Source organism: Cupressus sempervirens, chromosome 3, assembly GCF_028749045.1.
Source record: "Cupressus sempervirens isolate cs-2001-9-10 chromosome 3, ASM2874904v1, whole genome shotgun sequence".
NCBI classification, from domain to species: Eukaryota; Viridiplantae; Streptophyta; class Pinopsida; order Cupressales; family Cupressaceae; genus Cupressus; species Cupressus sempervirens.
In genome coordinates this window covers 164,768,202-164,790,939 of record NC_143120.1, presented here as the reverse complement: position 1 = coordinate 164,790,939, position 22,738 = coordinate 164,768,202, and positions in this window count along the sequence as shown.

The following is a 22,738-nucleotide window of genomic DNA, read 5'->3' as shown; positions in this document are numbered from 1 at the left end:
AGAAACCATGATTTTATTATTATTATCATCTGGAGCCTAATTAATTACCAAAATTGAAGGTTAAATTTGGCCCTTTTTATCATTACAATTTCCCTCCAAATTATTGAATGTTGGTTTGGGGGTAGCACCCCTAATATTTATAATCATTGGATGATCCTAAATTAATGTCCTATATCCTATTTTGAGCCAAAAGTTTAAAATAATACCAAGTTTTAAAGAAGGTCCTTGAAATAAAGACATGTGTCCCCAATCAAATTTATTTTGGGCCAATATGAGAAAGGATAAAAAGTTTCATTGAAAGTCTTTGAAATATAGACACATGTCAAAGCTACTACTTAACTTGTTATTTAACTTAAATTCTTACCAAATATTGGTGAAAATGACCATTGATTAAGAGAAGCTTTGGAATTTTTAGGAGAAAATATTTAAGTTACCATGTGGAAAAATTAGATTCGATTGGCAAAGTCATCACTAAAATATAAATACTTATGTATTACTATTGGCAATTGACCTAAGCATGAGACCCAATTTTTGTAAAGTGCAGGCGATCTGGTAACCCAAAAAGTGTTCAAAAATAGCTAAATTTGGGGTACCTAATAAGTGGGATTATCTAATTGGTGAATATTAGCCACTAAAGTTATCCTTGCCAATAGGCAGAGCAGTGTGAACCAAGCCAACAATGTTTTCCAAGTAATCAATATGAATTGAGCATCCAATATTGCCCGAGTGATAGAGTTAGCCAAGCCAGAGACTCATCTATCATAGTCAGGTGAGAAATTTACTTCAAAGAATCTTTATTAGTAATCAAAATTTCATATAAGAGATAAATCAACTTATTCATCCTAACAAGTGCATCAGTCCCAAATCCCTTAACAAGGTGGACCTAGAATAGTTCTTTGTAGAAGCTCCTAATATAGTACATACTTGATTGTATTGTATAAACCCTTTCACAAGGTGGACCTAACAATCCTTCTTACTCTTAACCGAGTATATCACCAAAAGTAATCAATTGTAATCCTTAACATGTCAACTATATTACTGCAGTAGTGAAGCATTGTGGGTGTCATCCCTACCATAGTTTTACCTTCTATTTAGTTAGTGTTGTTTTTCACCAATCCAATAACCAATTTCATTATGTAGGTTGTGGGCATAAGTTATTGTTTTAATAATATCCATTTAGTTTTTCATGCTTAGAATGTAGGAAATAATAAGATCATGCTTAATAACAATGTCAACTCTTAGAATAATAATCTATATTCAATCCAAAAGATGTAACAAACATCTCCCTTATTAATTACCATTGTTTGGGATGGGAAGTAGAAGATTCTTATAGAATTTTGGATTAGATGATTTAGAAGGACTTCACACCAATAGTTGTAATATATTATTCATTTTTTAGACTTGTTAGAGATGGTGATGCAATCTTTGACCTTTTTGCTAGAATAAAAAAACTGTTTGTGTTACTATGATAGACTAAATTATCTTGTGGCCATAAGAAGGTGTTATACTTGGCATTAGTATGAAAATTATTTTATGTTGTTAAATGAAATGGAAAATCATGACATCAATATTGATGATAGTTCTTGATTCATTTTACTAAATGGGATCTTTTTTAAAGGAAAATCAGGGAAGGCTTATAGATTCTATAAATAAATGAAAGTTGAAGGATTCTGTCTACAGTCAAAAGTATACAAGTTTGAATCTTGGATTGCAAGAAGAAGATACGATCCACAAATGCATTACTATATCTCTAAGGAGGGAAGAGAGAAAAGAAAATATGGGAATATGTTGCATAAAATATGTAATGGAAACTTTCAATATCATATACATAAAAGTGTTGAATAAAATTATTCAATTGTATGTTGACTTTGATGTTACACAAAATGTCAAGTCTTTACTGAGAAATTAGTGATAGCCAAGCTCACTCTAGCATTGAAGAAAGTTCCCTATGTATGTCAAGCATTAAGTTATGACCAAGTCTAGAGTTAGTATTAATTGAGTTTAGTTGGTTAATGAAGAAAATCCTTTATTGAACAAGTTCACTCAGTTACCAAAGAAAAATCTGCAAGAAGTCAGTATTGATCAAGTTGGATCAGTTAACACTAGAATGACCAAGTACTTAATTATGTGCAAGCCGACTATCAACATATCAAGTTTGATATATTTATTTGTTAATAAAATTTGGCTTAAGGGATAATAATTCATTGTTTGAAAGAGTATTCAAGCCAACTTGGAAAGATAAATCATATATATGAAAGGTCAAGTTGAGGATTCAATACGAACAAGTGGAATTGAAGAAGATGAATTGAGGAGGCAAATTTGGGAGGATATCAGAGTATTCATGTTGATTGAGATGTGGGTAAAAGAACAAACCTATGTCACCTTTTATAAAGAAACGTGATATCAAAATGTGACAGTTCAACATTAATGACAAAAAAAATGGTATTTGTGTTTAAAATATGAAGATGATGTAAACTGATGAAATATTTAGAATTGGATCAATTTTATGCCTATAATTTTTATTTATTTTTGAGTAAGAATTCATTCATTTTATTTTATTCTGAAGTCCCCTTTTTAACTGTAAAAAATATAGGGTGTAGTTCCCATCAAACAAGTATATGCAAATCATATTTTTTTGTTTTGATTTGAAAATATCTTATAGATGACATATATAGCTAGTGAACAAAAAAAGAAATAATTATTTTTGATGTATATTTTCTTTGTTATAAGTACTCAAGTTCAACCTTATTAGAATCCAACAGTTTTTTCCTCTCATCAAAACTTCCCTATCAAATCTATACCTTCTTGGAAAAAAATTATATATTCATGAAGAGGATTCTCTCCTCTAGAGATAAATATAATTTTTTAATTTTTTTGATATGATTTACTATTTTTTTTCCTTTTTTGAGTGAGCATCTTTTGAAATGTTGAAATATCAACTTATTATATTTTGATATTATAACATATTATAACTAATAAAAATACTCATAAATTTATATAATGATGATATTGAATCTGAGATCTATAAAAGGGTATTTTTATTTTTTGAAAAAAATTGAGTTTTAATAGAGAAATGAGATTTGATCAAAATAGGTTTTGGTATCATAAACGGTGACACAGATCTATGCTTTTACCCATGTAAAAAACATTTTGATCAAGGACGATCAAGAATTCAAGCTAGAATTGAGATTTGAATCAACAAAGTCAGTTGCATCAATAATCAATTGCTCCTTTGTGTTTCCAACAATTGGTGTCAAAGTACTTGGTGCTTATAGATAAGGTTTCAAGGATCTAAGCTAAAGATCAAGATGTCTTATAGAAAGGAATTTCCTAAGTTGAATAGAGATAACTTCAAAGCATGGCAAGAATTCATGAAGCAACTATTAGAGACATAGGCCTAAAATATTTAGAGAACAAGTATGTGGTACATCAAGGACCTTTGACTATAGATCAAATTTTGGAAAAGAAGAATCATAAAATAATGATGATTGGCATTGCCTCTACTCTCATTTATGCTAAATTTGATGAAGTCAAAGATTGTGCTACTTCTCATGAAATGATGTGGATCAAGCTGAAAGATATCTATGGAGGAGATGAAAATGTGAGAAGAGTTAAGGAAAAAAGTCTAAGAGGTCAGTTTGATCAAATGAAGATGAGAATAATGATAACATTGCATAGTACATTGAAATAATCAAAGCAAGTGTGAGTGAATTTAGAGCCTTGGGAGGAAAAATAGATGATGTGATAGTGGTCAAAAAGGTACTCAAAATTCTTCTTCCTATTTATGCAATTAGAGTTTCATCTATTCAAGAAATGAGATGTGATCCCAAGAATGATATAACTTTGGATGAATTAGTAGGAAGGTTGAAATCCTTTGAGTTATAAAAATTTGATAACTATGTTCCTAACTCTGGTAACATTAAGTCTATGTTTCAAGAAAAACTATCACTCAAAAAGAAAAGTGGAAAATCTAAAGGAAAAAGTTTGATAGTGAAGATGAAGATAGTTCTGCTAATGATCTTGAAGTCATTGAAGTCCTACTTGCAAGAATATTTCTTAAAGGAAAAGGAAAGTACAAAGGTAAAATATCTCTAATCTATTTTTGGTGCAAGGTGTCCAAAAAAAGAAGGAAAGGAAGAAAAGTAGCATGACAAGTACAAAGGCAAGAAAGATTTCAAAAGCTACAAAGACCACAAGGATAAAAGGTAAGAAGTCTTGTTACATGGTGATGAGTCTATAAAATTTCATATTTAGTTTCATCTACTATAACACTTTATCACATGATTTCAATATATTCCCAAGGCTTTTCCATACATTAACCTGATTTATAATGAAGCATTAACTATGATAAATGATTTATTGATTAACATTTGTATGTGTAGCTAGTTAATGCTAAATTTTGATGATTTATTATGATAAGTGGTTATTATTGAAGTATAATTATCTTGACATGGTTAACATATTATTTGTGAGGTATTTGAATAGTTCATGCAGCTCAGAAGAAGGAGAAGCAAGTTGACACCTGTCAATAATCAGCAATTGCAAGAAATGCAGAAAAAGTCAAAAAGTTAGTTTCAATAAACTAGGCATATCTCTCTCAATTATTAATGAAATTAAGAATGTCTTGCTTATTTAGAAATATAAAAAAAAGGTGAACAAATCCTTTTGATTGTTTGAGTTAGTTTAGATTAATGAGAACCATGGATCAGAAGTTGACTGAGTAAAAGGTGGCACATTTTCAAGTAGCAGAAAACCACTTTCAATAAAATGATCATAACTTCCATGTTTCTTCATGAAATTAATATTTTCAAAATTATATGGAAATGTAAAAAGGAGGAGCATAAATTTATAAGATTATTTGATCTAATTTGACACAATAAAGGATAACCATGTGCTTGAGTGGACTTCTGAAAAGGTGGAACATAAAATCAGCAAACTTAGTCATTAGTTTTGTAATAAGTATCTTCCTTGTTTAAAAGAATGATCAGACACTTGTTAGATGGTTGTTATAGATTCAATAAGCTTATATGGATTTTAGATCCATGGAGAATAAGAATGAAGAGCCACTATCATTTTTAACAAGTTTGGAAATCAATGAAGACATGTTCTCCAACATCATAGAGGAATTTTGTTCACATGTTGATGACAAAATGTTGATTAGTGAAGAGGCAAATGAAGAAAATCTTGTTTTGAAAAATGAAGAAATCATCGTACACAAGGTTATTGTTGAAGATGAATGTGATGTCAAATCAAAACTCCTACTTTAAGAAGAGAGTTGCAATAAAGTGAAAATCAATCCTCTCATGTTGAAAAGCAAAGAATATATTGAAGAAGATCAATTTTGGGATCATTTAGCAGAGTTTTGATTAACATTAGATGTTAAACCAACATATTTTATAAAGAAAAACTATGAGCCTTATGAAGATGGTGCAAAATTCCTATACTTTTATCAAATCAGCCACACAAATTGGTTTTTCAAAGTTAAGAAGAGGATGAAGAAGTAGCTCATCTACACAAAGCTGACAAGGAGGGTTCAGAATTTGTTCTTTCACAAGGGTGTCCAGTTAGACATCTCATTCATATGGAGGCAAAGATGTTATCACAAGACATGGTTGCAGCAAAGGAAGGACTTACAATTAAAGATGGAGCTACTTATGTAGCTGCCCCTAAAGGGGAAATATTTCTGCTTACTTATGCACTTTACTATAGCAATATATATTGTCAACATAAAGTTATAAGTGAGTTTTTTGATGTATTTCTAAAAGTGTTATTGTTTGTGAAGTTTTTATTGATGCTGCAACATTTCCAATTACTCATAAGCATGTGAAGGATTAGAATATTTTGAGAAGAGGAAGATACTTCAAAGAACTAGTAAATGGTTTTTTTTAAGCTGGTTATTTTACCTAGTTAGTGTAGGTTAGGATAGGTTAGGGTAGGTTTCTTATTCAATAAGTGTTCTTACACAGTGTCTTAGAGTTAGTAGTTGTCTAGTTTAGTTTGTTTCTGAGTTGTTCTTTTCTTAATGGCTATTTTGGAGGAGTTTATAGCCAGTTGGTTGGTCATATTTCAAATCATTTTTCCAAGGGTGTGAGTGAGCCAAGTTTCTAATTGTGTAAGAGAGTCTTTGCATACATTTCCAAATGTTCCATTATTTAGTTGAGTCTTCATGATGTCAAGAATGTATATTAAATGATGAGGTCTAATTGGTATTATCTATAGGTTTCATGTTGAAATAGTTAGTCTTGCAACAACTACTATTTGTTTTTAACAATCAGTCCTACAACCACTACTCTTTGATTCAATAGACAACCTGCAACAACTACTATGTAATCCAATAGACAACTTTTAGAAAGTATGAAGACAATACTCATATTAAACATGCAATACTCTTGGAGGGACCTAAATTTCAACAATCAAGGGACCTGTACTTTCAGCTATTTGCAAAGTTTGAGGTTTCTTACAACAACACAAATGGTACTATGCTTATGATTTCCATTTATTCATAATAGTTATCATTTTTAGTAATTGATTATCTATGCCTTAAATTTTGTTTCTCAATTATCATTGTTGTAATTATATGCTTCATAAGTGATTTTTTGCTACCCTCATGCATACATTATCATTTGAGGATAAAAACCATTTAGCTGGGAGGGAACATATGTATGCCTTAAATTATTTTCATAGGCCATTCAAGGATGACATTTCATGAATATTTTTGGGCTACCTCCTATATTCTTGGTGAAAAATATGTAGATAAGAGAGGGAAAAAAAGTATGGAATAATAATAGATTTCATCACTATCTAATGCCTATCCCTTACTTGAGGACAAGCAAGATTTCAGCTGAGGGGGAATGATGAGCCTATAAAATGTCATATTTATATTCATCTAATATTAAACTTTAACCCATGGTTTCAATATATTCCCAAGCTATTTCCATACATTAACTTGATTTATGAAGCATTAACTATGATAAATGATTTATTGTTAGCATTTGTATGTGTAGCTCGTTAATGCTAAATTATGATGAGTGATTATTATTGAAGTATAATTATCTTGAGGTGATTAACATATTTTTTGTGAGCTATTTGAATTGTTCATGCAACTGGGAAGAAGGAGAAGCAAGCTGACACTTGTCAATAATTAATAATTGCAAGAAATGCGAAAAAATTCAAAAAGTCAGTTTTAATAAAATAGGCATATCTCTCTCAATTCTAAATAAAATTAAGAATGTCTTATGGATTTAGAAAGATAAAAACAAGCCCACAAACCCTTTTGAGTGTTTGAGTTAGTTCAAATAGTTAATGAACACCATGTATCAGAAGTTGACTAAGTAAAAGGTGGCACATTTTTAGGCAAGAGAAAACCACTGATGGGGACACAACCCAAGAACAGAATGGAAACAACAGAAAAGGGAAATTATATTAACTGAGAAAATAAGCTAGTACAAACAATACAGGAAAATAAACTTCAAAACATGCCCTAAGGGTTTACAATAGCATAAATCTGGAGAATATTTCTCCTTTTAGCACCTCCTCTCAAACTCCACTCTGAACTGCCTTTTACAATGCCAGAAATCTCCTTAAATAGACCCCAGAGGGTAAAGGACTAGGAGTACATTCTAGAAAGTGCTAGTAGGCATCCACCGACGAAATAGAAGGTTCCAAAAGCTGCATTAGAAGTCGGTGCAAATCTAGAAGAATCCAGAAACGGTAACCAAACTTTCGGGAGGCATAACTTTTGAACCGTAGCTTCGATTGACGAACCGTTTACATTTTCAAAAAGCTCTCGAAGTGCTCTATAGACCTATGGATAGCTTTGCTCATCCCCCATTTTTTGACCCTTTTCGAGGTCATTTAATGCCACAAACCTAACTTTGAAGCATTCTTAGGAGGTCTCCAAAACTCGAAAAACTGCAATAACTTTCAAACCATAGGGCCTATTGACCTGATTCTTTTTTTGGAATGCTCTAAATCATGATTACATTCATCTGGCCAATTCACACCTTCCAGTTTACCGAAATGATGGCCTAAATACATGCTCCTATTTTTTTGGGATTTTCAAAAGCACTGATAGTTGAACTATGAGAGTTGGAACCTTTATTTGAGCCAAATGGGTATCCAAAAATGTAAAGACATGAAACAGAAACTAAGTCTAAGTACATTTTTTTTTTGGGTGACACAGGATTGCCCTTATACCTCTGGATGCTCCTGCATCAGACACCTAGGGTAGATTGAAAAGTGACCCTATCACTTTATGGATGGTAGAGGAAATCCCAAATGGGAAACCTCAGCTTCTGAAATCCAAGTTGAGTCCTCAATCGGCCGTCCTTTCCATTTGACCAAATACTCTTCATACTGCCTGTTTTTGGTACTCCTACCCACACGATGATCTAGAATGTCTTCTATCTCCTCCTTCTTAGAAGCAGGAATTAGACATGGCTCTAAAACCAGATCCTCATCTGCACCATCATCATGATACTCTGTTAAATCTGCAATGTTGAAAATGGGAGAAATGTGAATACCATCTGGCAGCTCCACCTCATATGCATTTCCTGAGTTATGTTTCTTCAAAACCTTGCAGGGGCCAAATTTCTTCATTTTCAGCCTGTTGTAAGTACCAACTGGAAATATTTATTTTCATAAGTGCACCATGACTTGATCCCCTACTTGGGATTCCTTATGTCTTCTCCTTTGATTAGCCCTAGCTTTATACTCTTGATTCATCTTGATAATGTGTGCTTGAACCTCCTCATGTAGACGCTTGATGTGTTCAACAAATTCCTCAGCTTCAGCACTTGTTCTCTCCCCTTGTTCTATCTTCCTCAATTCTGGTGCAGTCCTTGGGCTATTCCCATATACAATTTGAAATGGTGATTTTCCAGTACTCCTATTTACAAAGTTATTATAAGCAAACTCTGCCTGTGGTAGAATCAAATCCCATCCCTTGGGCTTATCTCCAACTAAACATCTCAGCAAATTGCCCAAAGTTCTATTTACCACTTCTGTTTGGCCATCAGTCTGTGGGTGATGCGTGGAACTGAATTTCAAGTCTGTTCTCAACTTTTTCCACAATGTCCTCCAGAAATACCCCAAAAATTTAGTATCTCTATCAGAAACTATACTCCTTGGAAGACCATGTAGTCTTACCACCTCTTTGAAAAACAAGTATGCAATATGGACAACATCATGAGTTTTGTGGCATGGAATGAAATGTGCCATTTTGGAGAACCTATCAACCACCATGAATACTAAGTCATTACCCCTTTGTGTCCTTGGCAATCCAAGAAAAAAATCCATACTTATGTCCTCCCATGGCCTTGATGGAATAGGCAATGGCTGAATAGGCCAATATTTTGACTAAACCCCTTGGCAACTTGACAAATCTGGCAACTCTGTACAAACTTCTTCACATCCTATGTAATTTGAGGCCAAAAATAATGTTCTCTAAGAATGGCAATGGTCTTATCTCGACCAAAATGTCCTGCCATCCCTCCACTATCTTTCTCCTTAATCAGATTTTCCCTCATGGAACTCCTTGGAATGCACAATTGACTACCTTTGAACAACATGCCATCCTGAATCAGATAGTCTAACCACTTGGTTCTATCTACAACAATAGTTTCTTTACAAGCTTTCCATGCTTCAGCAAAATCAAGATCCTTGGGGTACAAATTCTTGAGTTCATCAAACCCAATTACTTCAACCTGCATTGTTGTAAGCAACAACTGTCTCCTACTTAGTGCATCTGCAACCCTATTAGATTTTCCACTTCTATGCTTCAACACAAATGTATAACTTTGCAAGAATTCTACCCACTTCATATGCCTCTGATTCAATTTACCTTGGCTATTTAGGTATTGTAATGCCTGATGATCATTATACAAAACAAATTCCTTTGGCAATAAATAATGCCTCCATTTCTTTAAGGCCTGAACTATTGCATAGAACTCTTGATCATAAACAGAATACTTCTTGTTTGCATCATTCAATTTTTCACTAAAATATGCAATAGGCTTACCTTCTTGGCTTAATACAGCCCCAATAATGCTTCCACTAGCATCACGATCCACCTGGAACACTTTTCTAAAATTTGGAAGTGCCAACACAAGTTGTTCTGTCACCTTCTTCTTCAACAATTCAAAACTTCTCGCAGCTGCTGCAGTCCATTTGAACTCTTTTCTATCTCCTCTTATTGTATCAGTTAGGGGTGTACATATGCCACTGAAATTCTTAATAAAATTCTTGTAAAAACTAACCAGACCATGAAATGATCTTACCTCAGTAGCAGACCTTGGAGTAGGCCATTCCAAGATGGCTTTTACCTTCTCTGGATCCATTTTGAGACCTTCAGGTGATATAACAAATCCCAAATAGACTAACTCCCTTTTTGCAAAGACACACTTATTTAGATTAATTAACAGTTTCTCTTCCCTTAGCCTTTCAAGGACACTACGAATATGCAGTAAATGTTCTTCCAAAGTCTTGCTAAAAATTAAAATATCATCCAAATAGACAATAACAAATTTTCCCAAGAACTTCTTAAGTACGTCATTCATGAGCCACATGAAGGTGCTTGGGGCGTTCGTCAATCCAAAGGGCATGACTAACCACTCATAAAGACCCTCCTTGGTCTTGAAGGCTGTTTTCCACTCATGTCCTTCTCAAATCCATATCTGATGATAGTTACTCTTCAGATCTATCTTTGTAAAGTACTGAGCTCCACTCAAGCAGTCCGTAAGATCATCCATCCTTGGTAAAGGAAGCTAGTACTTGATGGTTATCCTATTTATAGCTCGAGAATCTATACACATCCTCCACTCTCCATCCTTCTTTGGTGCAAGTACTGTAGGTACTACACATGGACTCAAGCTCTCTCGAATCAAGCCCTTCCTTAGCAACTCCTGAACCTATCTATTTAGCTCCTCTATTTCAGTAGGAGTCATCCTGTGAGCAGCCTTGTTAGGAAAACTAGCTCCTGAAATTAGATCTATCTGATGACTAATTTTCCTTACTCGTGGCAATCCATCTGGAACATTATCAGAGATAATATCTCCAAATTCCCCTAGTAAATCTAAAACTTCAAATTGTATTTCACTACTACCTTCTTTATCTTTCCTAGGAATCAAAGCATAGCACATATGTTGATGTTTCATGCCATCTAAAAACTTCCTTCCATCAACAAGACAAATCCTAGTACTGCTACATACCTTTTCACCTTCCTTTTTCATGGGCTTCAATTTGTGGTGAACTCCATCCTTTGTCAGAGAGTATGTGTTTGCATGTCCATCATGTATAGCATGTCTATCAAACTGCCATGGTCTACCCAACAATAGATGGAAAACATCCATCGAAATAACATCACAGAGAACTTCATCATGGTAACTCCCAATTTTAAATTTTACTAAACATTGTTCACTTACCAGGACCTTATGATCATCTTTTACCCAAGAAATCTGATAGGGCTGGGGATGTTTCTCCCTCTTGAGCTTCAGCTTAGAGACCATCTCTTCTGATACCAAGTTATCAGTGCTACCACCATCAATGATCACATCACAACATTTATCCTCACACTTGCATCTGGTATGAAAAAAACTCCTTCGTTGTCCTAGTTCATTCTCACCACTTAGTAGGACTCTTTCATTTACCAAGGTCTCTCCTCTTTCTGCATCCTCTGAATGTGATGATTGTGCATCCTCATCCACATGAGCAACCCTAGCTTGGCCCTCAACTCTCCTATCTGTCCTTCCTTCTCATTGAGGGCATTCAAAGGCACGATGACCTTCTTCATTGCAATGGAAATAGGTTCCACGGAAGCCTCCTCTTCCTTGTCCACATCCTCTACCTCTTCCTCTTTGATTTCCAAAGTCTTGATCATGGGAGTGGTTGAAACCCTCATTCCTCTGGTTTCTGCTAGTACCCACATCTTCATTTTTCTTTTGGGTTTCATTGCAGCCTCTAGATGATCTACTGCTTCCCCTTCCTCCTTGACCACGCCCTCTTTGTCTTCCTTCAAACCTTTTATTTAGCTTCTCTTCAACTCGTAGGGCAAACTGGTATGCCTCTTCAATGCTGGTCATTCTTACTAGACTTAATTCCTCCTAGATGCTAGGTCGTAACCCACTGATATAATGAGCAACCTTCTCCTTATTTGCTTCTGCATGCCCTACTCTAATCAAGAGTCAGTAAAACTCCTCTATATATTCTTGGACTAATCTTCCTGCTTGCTTTAACCCATGCATCTTCTTAAACAAATCAAGCTCGTAGTCCATAGGAATGAACTGCTTCTTCAATTTGTCCACCATGCAATCCCATCTTGTGATCTTCTCCTTTCCTCTTCTAAATATTTCCAGTTGAACCTCTTGCCACTAGATTTTGGCGTGGCCTTTCAGTTTGGCCTTTGCAAACTTAACCCTATCTGGGTCCCTTATATCCTCATACTCAAAGTATTCTTCCAGTTCATTGATCCAATCGATCAACTCATCTGGTTTCAGATTTCCTAAAAATATACCCACTTCAATTGTAGGTCTTTTCCCAAACTTAGTAATGGCCCTAAAAAGCCTTTCCTCTACAGGATTCAGAACTTCCCTGTCAACTTCCTCTTCTGGTCCCATTACTTCCTCTTCATTGTCATCCTCACTATTGTCACCTGCGGCAACATTTGCTCCTCTTGCAATGCTTGTACCTTCCTCTGGAGGGCTCTAACCTCCTCAGGATCAATAGCTGTGGCCCTTATGCCATGCTCTCTTCATGGAGGCATCTTCTAACTTGAACCCACAACCACACAGTCCTGGTGCAAATTGCCTCACAGTCAGCGCTCTGTCTACACATTTAAGAAAACCCGCTCTGATACCACTTGATGGGGACACAACCCAAGAATAGAATGGAAACAATAGAAAAGAAAAATTATATTAACTGAGAAAATAAGCTAGTACAAATAGTACAGGAAAATAAACTTCAAAACATGCCCTAAGGGCTTACAATAGCATAAATCTGGAGAATATTTCTCCTTTTAGCACCTCCTCTCAAACTCCACTCTGAACTACCTTTTATAATGCCAGAAATCTCCTTAAATAGACCTTGGAGGGTTAAGGACTAGGAATACATTCTAGAAAGTTCTAGTAGGCATCCACCGACAAAATAGAAGGCTCTGGAAGCTGCGTTAGAAGTCGGTGCAAATCTAGAAGAATCTAGAAACGGTAACCGAACTTTCGAGAGGCATAACTTTTGAACCGTAGCTCTAATTGATGAACCGTTTACATTTTTGGAAAGATCTCGAAGCGCTCTATAGCCCTATGGACCAGCTTTTCTCGTCCCCCATTTTTTGACCCTTTTTGAGGTCATTTAATGCCCCAAACCTGACTTTGAAGCATTCTTAGGAGGTCTCCAAAACCTGAAAAACTATAATAACTTTCAAACCGTGGGGCCTATTGACCTGATTCTTTTTTTGGAATGCTCTAAATCATGATTACATTCATTTGGCCAATTCACACCTTCTAGTTTACTGAAATGATGGCCCAAATACATGCTCCTATTTTTTAGAATTTTCAAAAGCACTGATAGTTGAACTATGAGAGTTGGAACCTTTATTTGAGCCAAATGGGTATCCAAAAATGTAAAGACATGAAAAAAAAACTAAGTCTAAGTATATTTTTTTTTTGGGTGACACAGGATTGCCCTTATACCTCTAGATGCTCCTACATCAACCACTTTCAATAAAATGATCATAACTTCCATATTTCTTAGTGAAATTAATATTTTAAAAATGATATAGAAATGTGAAAAGGAGGAGCATAACTTGATAAAACAGATTGATCTAATTCAAAATAATAAAAGAGAACCATGTGCTTGAGTGGATTGCTAAAAAGGTGGAATAGAAAATCAGCACACTTAGTCATTAGTTTTGTAATAAGTATCTTCCTTGTTTAAAGGAATGATGAGACACTTGTTAGATGGTTGTTAGAGAGTCAATAAGATTATATATTCAAAATTATAATCAATCATTTGATAGAGATGCAAACATATATGGAGATACACATATATAAGGAGATAAATAGGAAGCTATAGTTTGTAACATTCAGTTCCTGCAGTCATTACTATGCAATTTCTTGTAGTTTTTTGTAGCCATTACTGTGTATTTAGATTTATTTCCAACATTTCAACCATTACTATGCAATTTCTTATAGTTACCTATAGCCATTACAATGTACTTAGATTTATTTCTAGAATTGTTATAGTTTAAGTTTTGCAATGATAGAATAACTTAGAGATTTTTATAGTGCATATACTTTGTAGAATTGTTTCAAGTATACTTCCTCCTATTGAAAATTTAAATGATTCTTTTCTATAAGAAAGATAGCTACTCATTTTGGATTTCCAATCCATGAGTTGTGCTTTTAGAACCAAGTTATTGATCTAATTGGGAAGCCAACACATGGCTAAAGACTCTGATAGTAGTGATGAAGATGAAATGGTTTACATTTCTATTAAAGATGAATCAGTGATGAAAATGATAAGAGGGCCCCCATTTCTCATGTTAGCAAGAATGACACATGGATAATAGATCATGGTTGTTCTCACCACATGACTGGTGATAAATCTAAATTTGATCACTTGGAACACTATGATGGTGAGAGTGCTAGATTTGGAAATGACGAACCTTGTTATGTGAAAGGAAAAGGTGGTATTGCATTAACAAATGAACTCATATGTGATAATACTTACTAGGTTAAAGGATTGAAAAACAATCTACTTAGTGTGGCACAGTTGAAAAATATTAGATTCAAGGTAGAATTCATGAATGGGAAGACCAAGCTTCTAGATGGGAAATAAAATCTAGTTTAGACTAACAATCAAACAAGAGGTAATCTATTCCATCTAGATCTAACTAAAAGTTCATGTTTCCTAGCTCTAGTAGAGGAAAGTTGGTTATGGCATAAAAGGTTGTGTCATGAGAATTTTGATAACCTAGTCAACATAAGCAAGAATAAAAGGGTGAGAGGAATTCCAAACCTAAAGAAACTTGACATGGGCATGTGCAAAAATTATCAAATTGGAAAGATGGGAAAGATAAGCTTCAAAAGAAAGAACTATAATTCTGAAGAAGTTCTAGAGCTAGTTCACACAAACCCTTATGGACCTATTGGCATAGAAAGATACTACGAAGATAAGTATTTCATTTTTTTTGTTGATGATGATTGTAATGTACTTAAAAGATAAATTTGAAGCCTTTCAAAAGTTCAAATGGTATTTGTCTAGAGTTGAGAAAGAAATAGGAAAGAAACTAAAATGTCTAAGGTCAGATAGAGGAGGTGAATTCATCTCAAATGAATTTAATAAATTCTACAATGAAAGAGGAATCAAAAGACAAGTGTCTGCACCTAGTACACCTCAACAAAATGACATAGCAAAAAGAAGAAATAGATTCATTATGGATTGTGCAAGAACACTGATGATAGAGAAAAATGTTGCAATCAAATACTAGAAGGAAGCAATCAGTACAACAATTCATACCTTAAACCAAGTTCAACTGAAGAAGGATAAAAATCAAACACCTTATGAATTATGGTATGGATATAAAATTAATGTTTTTTATTTCAAAGTATTTGGAAGCAAATGTTATATCTTGAAAGAGTTAAGAAAAAGAAAATTTGATGTGAAAAGTGATGAAGGCATATTCCTAGGATACTCCAATAATAGTAAAGCATACAAATGTTTGAATCTCACTACTCATGAAGTTATAGAAAGTGCACATGTAAGAACTGGTGATTTTGTAGAAAAGTGTGAAGAACAAAGCATAAAAGAACTTGAAAATTACGAAAAAAAATTCTACTTCAAACTTGATGTTTTACCTAAAGTTCAAGCAAATGCAATTGAAAATCAAAAGTCTTCACCACCCAAGTCGCCTAAATCTCTAGTTCAACCCAAGTTGTAACAAGTGCAACCCGAGTCATAGTTTGAAGGACCCAAGTCTCTATCAAAAGGATCCATGTTTGTGTCAGAAGGACCTAAGTTTCAGCTAGTGCAAATCAAGTTTGAAGGACTTGAGTTAAAGACAATTGGACTTGAGCATGAAGATCATTTTAAGCATGGTAAACTAAGTGAATTAGATCCTAAATCCAAAAAGAAGCCTAAACTTTCTAGATATGTCAGAAGGCATCATGCACTTGAGAAAATCATTGGAGATTAGTCACAAGGCATAATGACAAGGAAAAGACTAAAAGGTACATGTTTACTTACTAAGCTTGAGACTAGAATGGTTAAAGATGCATTAGACAATTAAAGTTGGATTGAGGCAATGAATGAAGAGATTGAGAAAATTGAAAAGGAACAAAAGTTGGAGAACCAAGAACAAAAATGTAATTGGTACAAAATAGTTATTTAGAAATAAATTGAAATAAAATGGAAAAGTTTCAAGGAATAAGGAAATATTGGTATACAAAGGCTATGGTCAAGAAGAAGGTATTGATTATGGAGAGACTTTTGCTCCTATTGCAAGACTAGAAGGTGTTAGATTACTACTTGCATATACTGCACATAAAGGATTCAAAGTATATTAGATGGATGTGAAGTCAACATTCTTGAATGGAATCTTAGAAGAAGAAGTCTACATTGAACAACCTTAAGGTTTCATAGATCCTAACAAAATGGATACAATTTGCTGATTACACAAAGCTTTGTATGGTCTCAAACAAGCCCTTAGAGCTTGGTATCAAATATTGCAATATTATCTAATAGAAATTGGTTTTCAAAGGACAAATGATAATAGCAGCCTATACATCAAGGAAGGACTAGAAAAAAAGATAGTGCTGGCAAAAATATTTGTAGATGATACATTATTTATTGGACATTATGATTTGTGAAAATATTTTTTTGAGGAAATGAGAAAAGAATTTGAAATGTCAATTTGGAGAGATTAAATTCTTTGTTGTCTTGCAAATTCAACAGATGAAGAATGGTATCTACATTACTCAATCAAAATACATCAAGGAGATATTAAAGAAATTTGGAATGGGGGATTCTAGACCAGTCATAACACCTTTGTCTACTAGACATAAGCTTTCCAAAAATGATGATTCCAAGGAGGTAGATTAGAATATATATAAATCAATGATTAGAAAACTTTAGTTTGTGGTACATACAAGACCTGATATTGCATTAGTAGTTGGTATGGTGGCAAACCTCTCTACTAATCCTAAGGAAAATCATATGATGGATATAAAAAGAATCATGAGGTATCTAAAAGGTATTGAAGGTAATGGTATGTGGTATAAGAAAGGAGACAACTTTCAATTGAGAGCCTTCATGGATTTTGATTGGGTAGGAAGTATTGATGATAGGAAAAGTAGTAGTAGTGGAGCATTCTTTCTTGGAAAGAGGCTAGTGTCTTGGACAAGAAAAAAGAAGAATTGCATATCTTAGTCTACAACAGAAGAAAAATATGTTGCAATAATAATTAATTGTTCCAACATCATTTGGTTCAAACAACTATTGTCAGGTATCAAGGAAGAGATGAAGGATCTAGTAGTTATATTTTGTGATAACACTAGTGCAATTAACATATCCAAAAATCTAGTGATGCATACCAAGACCAAGAACATTGCAATAAAGTATCATTTTTTGAGAGAATTGGTGCAAGACAAAGAGGTTGGATTGGAATATGTGAATACAAAATAAAAAATTATAGACATATTCATCAAGACATTACCTAAGGATGTATTTTTTTATCTAAGAGGTAATATAGGGGCCATTCCCCTTTATGAAGCTCACTAAACAAGTTTAGTGATGCATCATCTGAGTATCTTGAAGATTAGTCAAGTTGATGTAGTATTGCCAAAGGAGATTGCATATGAATCAAAACATTAGGTACATAGAAAATACATTGATTGTTGTCTTTAACATGAGATGTCAAAGAGGGAGATTTTGATGTCATATTAAAATTTTTTATAAAGATAATGGTTAACAATAAAAAAATTGAACAAGAATTATGACTATCAACTGTTTTTATCAATATCATTATCTATGGATATGTGACTCCCCAGAGGGAATTAATTAACATAATTCTAGTGTCTTTCTTGCATTGTCTTTCTATGGTCGATTGAGTTATCCCTAGATGGGTATCAAGCAATACCAAACTCTTGATTCTCCAATACATATTTTATTTTTCCTTATTCTATATTCCTTTTTGGTTTCTTATATCATATTGGGTATGTATATATTTTTTCCATACATCAAAGCAACTCCAATCATTGCTCAAATCATAGTATTAACATGTGTATTTCAATGGATAACATTTATTTTAGCCTCTATTCTAAAAGACTTTTCCATGTGGATCACAATCTACTTATTCCCTCCCTAAATGGTGATGGCTATCTCTTTGTTTTCATGTGTTAATATTATAATTTAGATGATATATTTAAGAAAGTATAATAGTAGGAAACTTAAAGAGTAAATATCGATACTCATTTCCTCTCTTTCGATTGCTCCATGGTTGTCGTCTCCACAGTCTCTCCATTTCTAAAAAACTATGTGGATATGCAATTACTTGTGATCAGAAAAGCTCTGTCAATATTTATATTAGGGTTCAATAGAGAAATTCACAACATGGATTTTCATCCCCTACTATTTTTCATCAACTTCTTTCTTTTCCTGCCACTAATATATTCTTAATTAAGTTTGATGTCCCCGTCTTGTATACTTAGATTCCTCCTTGGTTCTTTTTCTAGCAAGGCTACATATAGAGAGGTGATCAACTTGTGGGTGATGAGGAACAAAGGAACCATATCGAACATTTATAAATCAATGGAAAAATGTCTACACAAATTGTTGTCTTTATCTGGTCATTTCTTGTCTTTCATCTATATCACTTAACACTTTATGTCACTTCTCATCTCTAATTGTAACATGGAAAAGAAAACAAAGTCCTTGTCGATTACTATCTCTTGTCAAATTTTTTGTCATGGGCAAAATTAAATCTTCAATAGATGTGCAATTGTCTTGCACCCTTGTGGAGCTCATGATAGAAAGTAAATGTCCAATAAAATCTGATTAGATATGAACATACTAGATTATTTTTTATGTAACCTCAATATCATAAAACAATAAATCTAAATTTGACACAAGATAAGTGTTTCAGAATAACATAAATCTTCATTAAAAGAGTTTTGCAACTCTACTTTGCCTCTAAAATGAAAACAAACACCTACTTATTACAAATCCAAAAATTACCATATTTGACAGATTTTTGGGAAAAATAGAAATTTCCATTTTTGGTAATTTTTAAAATTCATCCTATAAATCCCAATTTTTCCCAGGAAAAGCCCCCAACTAAGGCAAGATGAATTGCCAACTAATCAATGAAATCAAAGATATGATTTTGGATTTATTACAAAAACAAAATTCTAAAAAAATTGAAAAAAACACTAAAATCCAGTTTTGGAGGTCAAGATGAGTTTCTAGGCTCCCAAAAAAATGTCAAAATGGCCACCTATTGAACTAAGCTCCATTGGCAATCCACATAACTCCTTCTAGCGCAACCACCTATAAAATTTCAGCCAAAACCCACATCTGAGTCAAAAGTTGTGACCCCCGAAAGTAAATCTTGACTAAAACCCACATCTAAGTCAACAGCCTTGACCCTCAGATGCCCCTACATCAATTTCTTTGTTTTTGAAGAGTCATGTGTCAAATCAAATCAATCAACACTTAACAATACTTCCATGATAGTCATTTTATCTCTAGGATTCTCCATCGCGGGATGAAAATTTTAGCTCCTCGCCTTCATATAAGGGAATGCCTCCAATATAATTAGTATAAATTAATTCCTATTGGGATACCCTGCTGATAGATGGATCCCACCCCTAACATCGTACGAATGTGAGGTGATTGATATATATATATATATATATATATATATATATATATATATATATATATATATATATATATATATATATATATATGGGTGGGTGGGACTAGCAAATTGCCAATGCAGGGTGGGGGGGGAATCATAGGGTTCCCAAGGCAACACCACTCTTAATGAATGCAGGTACGAGCAAGAATGATAGTAGGGCGTGCTTCGATCATTCAATTTGCTAATCCCACCCACCCACACACACACACACACACACATATATAATATCTTATTTTGGGTGGGGATGGAGCAAGCTCCACTTGTCTTAACAACCTAATCACTTGTGGCGTGAATGGAAGGAGTAGGCTGAAATTTTAATGAAAACAATCCCACTCTGCTCCTCTCATTTAACAAGCACATGCGAGAAAAAGGTAAGGCAAGAAGGTTAATTTAACTTTTATTATTATTTTATTTTGTTTGTCTTGTGTATTGTTTTAAATTATATAATTTATTAATATAATATACAAATAATTCAACAAATCTTGTAAGGATGTATTTTTATTTGATAAATGAATTATATATTGTATGAGATTAAATTAGTTAAATAATTATCTATTAAAATTATTTTTAATTATATCAATGAAACTTAATTAATATGTTTAATAATATCATGCACTTATAGCTCTTAGTATATACAGTTATTTTAAAAAAAAAGTTATATTCAAGTTTCCCTATGTTATGATTAATAGACATAACCTTAATCTAACATGACTCTTTGCATTTGTCAAAAGGTAAAATTTCATTTGGCTATAGGTATTCTATTTACTCTAAAATAATATCTTGAAAGTAAATTAAAAATAGAATTTGAGTAAAATAATTGACTTAAAATTAAATAAATTATTTATATTAAAATATAAAGTAAATCAAATATACATATTAGAATATTAAAATGAAGCAAACATGCGTAATCATAATGAGAAGCTAAATATTCATGATTTGTAATGCCTTTTATTTATTAATAAGATTTTTCTTAATCTTAATATTTAAACGTATTACTTTAAAAAAATAAAAAGAAATAAAAAGGACGCTTTATCATTATATGGTAGATTTTATCTCCTATTTTTCCTCCTACAAAAATGGGAATCTAGATGGAGATAATATTTTGTCTTGAAACAACTTTTTCTCTTCCTATTTTATCTCCTCTAAAAATGAGATAATTATTCTAAAAAGTACTTAAAAGAAAGGAGAAATGGAAGTCCAAATTATAACAAGCGCCACTTGATATATATGTTTTGTTACATATATGTCATGTGATACTATTATATTATAAATAAATTATAATATTTCTTAAATGATTATATAATATAAGAAATATCTTTTTTTAGTATTTTTAATTGAATGACAAAAATTATATTATAAAAGAATGCAATATTAAAATATTAAAATATAAATCAACCCACTTACATTCAAAAAATAGTAAAAATGAATCACATTCAACACGACCAATACAAGAGCTAAATGAATTCACCCAATCAAATCTTAGAAATATAATTTAAAGTTAAAAATCTTCCATATATACTATGCAACATATTAGTTTGATAACAAAAGTTAAAAACCAATTAATTCTGGCTCGTACAAATAAAAAAAAATCATCACTAGTTAAAGCATAAAATTCAAAATATGTCACAATTGTACTAAACCTACTGACAAGTACTAATAATCATTCTTTATGTATGTAGTACTTATTTTATTAATTTTAATTAGTTATGGGAGAGTTTTCAATAAATGCAAGAAGTGTGTGTGTTTATATATGTATGTGTATATGTATATATGTACATATACATATATACATATACATATACATATATATTTATATACATATACATAATATGTATATGTATATATATAATATACATGTATACATATATATTCATATATATGCATATATATGTATATGTATATATGTGATATATATATGTATACTTATATATATGTTATATATGCATACACACACACATATTTTCAAATTATTAATTTAAAAATAATCATGAATTCAACAACATAGTGTATATGTATATGTATATGTATGTATGTATGTATCTTCAAATTATTAATTTAAAAATCATCATGAATTCAACAAAAATAGTGTATTTACATATGTATATGTATATATACATATACATATGTAAATACACTATTTTTGTTGAATTCATGATGATTTTTAAATTAATAATTTGAAGATAGGGTGTTTAAAAAAAAAAAATTAATATTAGCATGATTAAAATTATGTATTAATACTGTAAAATATTAAGAAAAAGGTTAATTAGTAATGGTTAACAATACATTTTCAACAAGGTCATCGTAAACAAACTATGTGTTAACATCCTCATTATTTAAAATTATGGTAATGAAATTATTTCATGATGTTATTGGAAATAATTATATGAGAACAATGTTATCAATATTATTAATTTAGAATGCTTATGTTTCAAGGTAAGTATGAGTGAGTCAAGAAGTATAGTTAACCTTAATCAACAATGAATAAATTAAATATATCTAAAATAGAATTCATGTTTTTAAAGTCTACAATTGTTAGGGTTATTAGCATAATAATAATATTAACAAGAATTAGTCAAATGGATAAAATAGACTTAGATCCTATATAGGTTAGAGTCACAATGTTTATACCCACAAAAGACAGTAAAATGTGGTAGTTGAATACAAACCCTTTACCCTAATCATTTGGAATAATAAGTTGAAATGGTGAATTAGAAAATTTAAAGTTCTATTTAAAAGTAATTTTTTTATTTCTACATTAAGCATTTTGACTTATAGTAGTATCAACCCAAAGTTTATAACCATTGCCTTTGTCCCATATTAGAGTTGAAA